Here is a 5,089-nt window from a genome sequence, read left to right as displayed (position 1 = left end):
TCTCTTGTAAAAGTGCTGAATTGCTGAGTCATTACTTTCCATGAGTCCACAATCCAGTGAAGAACAAAAGGTTGGATTTAGATGTGAAATCAGACAGGCAAAATGGTCAGATCAAATCAGAGAATTTAAAGTAGAAAATATGGCTAAATGAGAGGACTTGGAGAAAAGTGATTGCCTTCTGGTGACTCAGACTTGGACATTGGATTCGTCTTATGATTACTATTCCCTTTGTTTTCCTATAATTTCTGAAGACAAGAGGCTTTTTCTCAGAATTATTTTTACTCATAGGCCCATTAGAGGCTATCTGTACTGGTAAGTTAGGGAAACGGCTGCACTCTACCTTTCTAAGAAGACCTTCAAAATATAGTGTTCAAATTTTGTATAGTCGTTAAGAGCATTGACTTATTGAAACCTAACTACACCACAAAGTGTTTGGGGACAGCTTACATAACCTCTCTAAGGCTCCCTTTCCTTGTAAGTCATGCAAGTATAAGACACTAACATAGATTTGCCAGGAGGATTACAGAGCATGATGTTTGTGAAATGATGAGCCTAATAATTATCATGAAGTGCTCAATAAATGGTTACTATTATTTATTTTACTAGAATACAAATGTTTTCCATAGGAGTAAGTTAAATTTCTAACATGGCACATAAGAGTTTCACAGAGTTCTCGGAGCTCTAAGATATATATAAAATCTTGCTTACTGAAATATGTCCAATATGTAGATATCACCAAAACACATCAGATTCAACATTTCCAAAACTGAACTCATTTTCTTTCCCTTGGAACCTGCTATTTGTTCTCACTTCCCTAATTAAATTAAAGGCATCATCACTGATGGTCCAAATCAGGTGGGAACTCGTAACAAAGCATCTTTCATTTCCTCCACTAACAGTGTCTGATTATCTATGGCAGTGGTCCCTAACCTTTTTGGTACCAGAGACCGGTTTCGTGGAAGACAATTTTTCCATGGACCAGGCAAGGCGGATGGTTTTGGGATGATTCAAGCACATTACATTTATTGTGCACTTTATTTCTATTATTATTACACTGTAATATATAATGAAATAATTATACAACCTACCATAATGCAGAATCAGTGGGAGCCCTGAGCTTGTTTTCCTGCAGCTAGATAGTCCCATCTGGGGTTGATGGGAGACAGTGACAGCCGAAGTGTTGCTTATGTCTGGTCTACTCCATAATTTTGTTTTGGTTGCTGTCACTGTCGAAAACACTGCTTCACAAAGATAGGATGTTGGAAATGGAAGCAGGCTGTTCTGTGCTTTTGTGGCAATCTCAGGATATTTCACCTTGACCTTAATCCAGAACGTATGGAGATTTGAAGTTGTCTCAAACATACTTTTAAAGCCACCATCATTTGAGATCTCAAGAGGTTGATCCTCTTCTAGCATGGACAAAGTCGATTCACCTGGCTTATTCACAAATGGGTCACGGATCCATTCCTTCCTAGTTTGGGGGTCTTTTCTGGTTGGGAAGTAATGCTCAAACTCTTTTGAAAGCTGAGATAGGTGATCATGCACCAGCTGGGAGAAAGAAGGCCCTCATTCAGTTTCTTTCAAAATCTCTGCTAATGTTTGAAACACGTCAAAAATCCCAATGTTCACTTGTCGCCCCCATAATTCCAGTTTGCCTTTGAATGAAGCCACTTTATCTGCCGACTTGAACACAGTTGTCATTCTCCTCTGAAGTGACAGATTGAGTTTATTGAGCAGGTTGAATATGTCACACAAGGAAGCAAGTTTTGCGACCCATTCTGTGTCACTGAAATGTGCTGCCAGTGGTGACTGTTTTCTAAAAGAAATCTCTGGAGCGACTCTCAAAACTCAAAAAACTCTGGCCAGTGATCTACCTTTAGAAAGCCATCTCACTTCTGTGAATAAGAGACGATGTGTGTGCTCTGTGTCCATCTCCTCACAGAGCTGTGCGAACAGAGGTGAGTTAAGGGCATGCACTTTAATGTGGTTGATAATTTTAATTACATCCCACAAAACGTTATTAAGTTCAGGTGACATTTTTTCAGCTAGCCAACATTTCTCTATGGATGACACAGTGCATAGACTCACATTCAGAAGCGACCTCTTTGACCCGAGTAGTGAAACCAGAAAGCCATCCAGTCATGGCTCCACCTGTGCATACCCTGACACAAAATGACCAATTCAGTTTTCCTGATATGTAGTCAAAGACTTGAATAGTTCTGCAGCTGCAGTGTTCGTTGGCAACCAAAGTGCACATAACATATCCTCATGCACATCCTCCTGAAAAATATATTGCACAAAACAAGCATTGTTGCCTTATTGTCAACATCGGTAGACTTGTCAACCTGGTTGCATACCAACGTGACTCATTAAACCTAACAATTGTGCCTCATTATCCTCTGCTATTTCTTCAATTCATCTAGTTATGATGCTAGCTGAAAGAGGAATACGTGCCACCTTTTGAACTGCAGCCTCTCCTAAAAGTTCACAACAAATGTCCTTAGCAGCAGGCAGGATCAACTCTTCACCAATAGCAAAGGGCTTCTTAGCTTTAGCAATACGGTTAGCCACTAAGAATGATGCTCTCAGTGCAGACACATTTGATGAAGTGGTGGCCTTCAATAATTGCTTCTGTTCTTCGTGCTCATGTTTTTTTCTTTTGAAAAACTCCAAAGGCTTGTCTTTTAATGCAGGATGCTTGATCTCCATGTGACGAAGCAGTTTTGAAGGTTCCATGGCTTCATTGGATAGCCAGTCACCACATATTATACAAAGCAGGCTTGGAGAATGTGAATCACCTATTGCAATAAACCTGTAATTTAAGTAGGACTCTTGGTATTTTCTTTTAAATGCAGCTTTCTTTTTGTTGGCAGTCTTAGAGTCTTCTGCTGTCTCCTCGTTGGGTCTTTCCCACTTTTCAAAGAAGCTCTCCAGCGACATTTGTTTTTTTTTTTTTTTTTTTTTTGGCGGTATGTGGGCCTCTCACTGCTGCGGGCTCTCCCGTTGCAGAGCACAGGCTCTGGACGCGCAGGCTCAGCAGCCATGGCTCACGGGCCCAGTCGCTCTGCGGCATGTGGGATCTTCCTGGACCAGGGCACGAACCCGTGTCCCCTGCATCGGCAGGCGGACTCTCAACCACTGCGCCACCAGGGAAGCCCGCGACATTTGTTTTTGACTCATTTTGGCTAAGGTTAGCTTGTGGGCTTATCAAAACTGTGACTGAGACAAGCGCACAGTGTGGGAAAGAGGCATGGACGAAAGTGGTAAATCAAATAATGGGCAGGCCACTTACGGACTAAAATAAGAGTCGGATTCTGACTTATAGCTTGCCACCAGATGTAGCTGTACAATTGAAGTACATCAATTCAATTGCCACTCTAAAGCCTGCCACCAGATGCAGCTTAATTGTCACTTGCCACTCACTGATGTGGTTTTATTTTTTTTAACACCTTCATTGGAGTACAATTGCTTTACAATAGTGTGTTAGTTTCTGCTTTATAACAAAGTGAATCAGCTATACATATACATATGTTCCCATATCCCCTCCTTCTTGCTTCTCCCTCCCACCCTCCCTATCCCACTCCTCTAGGTGGTCACAAAGCACCGAGCTGATCTCCCTGTGCTATATGGCTGCTTCCCACTAGCTAACTATTTTACATTTGGTAGTGTATATATGTCCATGCCACTCTCTCACTTCGTCCTACCTTACTGATCCCCCGCCCCGTGTCCTCAAGTTCATTCTCTACGTCTGCATCTTTATTCTTGTCCTGGCCCTAGGTTCTTCAGAACCATTTTTTTTTGTTTTAGATTGAAAATATATGTGTTAGCATATATTTATTTTTCTCTTTCTGACTTACTTCACTCTATATGACAGTCTCTAGGTCCATCAACTTCACTACAAATAACTCAATTTCATTCTTTTTATGGCTGAGTAATATTCCATTGTATATATGTGCCACATCTTCTTTATCAATTCATCTGTTGATGGACACTTAGCTTGCTTCCATGTCCTGGCTATTGTAAATAGAGCTGCAAGGAACATTGTGGTACATGACTCTTTTTGAATTATGGTTTTCTCAGGGTATATGCCCAGTAATGGGATTACTGGGTCATATGGAAGTTCTATTTTTAGTTTTTTAAGGAACCTTCATAATGTTCTCCATAGTGGCTGTATCAATTTACATTCCCACCAACAGTGAAAGAGGGTTCCCTTTTCTCCACATCCTCTCCAGCATTTATTGTTGTAGAATTTTTGATGATGGCCATTCTAACTAGTGTGAGGTGACACCTGATTGTAGTTTTGATTTTCATTTTTCTATTGATTAGTGATGTTGAGCATCCTTTCATGTGTTTGTTGGCAATCTGTTTATCTTCTTTGGAGAAATGTCTATTTAGGTCTTCTGCCCATTTTTGGATTGGGTTGTTTATTTTTTTTATATTGAGCTGCATGTGTTGCTTGTAAGTTTTGGAGATTAATCCTTTGTCCATTGCTTCATTTGCAAATATTTTCTCCCATTCTGAGGGTTGTCTTTTCGTCTTGTTTATGGTTTCCTTTGTTGTGCAAAAGCTTTTAAGTTTCATTAGGTCCTATTTATTTCCATTTCTCTAGGATGTGGGTCAAAAGGGATTTTGCTGTGATTTATGTCATAGAGTGTGCTGCCTATGTTTCCCTCTAAGAGTTTGATAGTGTCTGGCCTTAAATTTAGGTCTTTAACCCATTCTTACTTTATTTTTGTGTATGGTGTTAGAGAGTGTTCTAATTTCATTCTTTTACATGTATCTGTCCAGTTTTCCCAGCTCCATTTATTGAAGAGGCTGTCTTTTCTTTATTGTATATTCTTCCCTCCTTTATCAAAAATAAGGTGACCATATGTGCTTATCTCTGGGCTTTCTATCCTGTTCTACTGATAGGGTTTTGATATGAGTCTGCAAGCAATTGATTTATTATGGTCTCTGTGCAGTCAGACCTCTATGCTAATGCTAATCTGTATTTACAGATGCTTCCCAGTGCCTCAGCTCCACCTCAGATGATCAGGCATTAGATTCTCATAAGGAGCATGCAACCTAGATCCCTCACATGGGCATTTCA

The sequence above is a fragment of the Hyperoodon ampullatus genome, assembly GCF_949752795.1.
Source record: "Hyperoodon ampullatus genome assembly, chromosome: 16".
NCBI classification, from domain to species: Eukaryota; Metazoa; Chordata; class Mammalia; order Artiodactyla; family Ziphiidae; genus Hyperoodon; species Hyperoodon ampullatus.
This window is presented reverse-complemented; position numbering follows the sequence as displayed.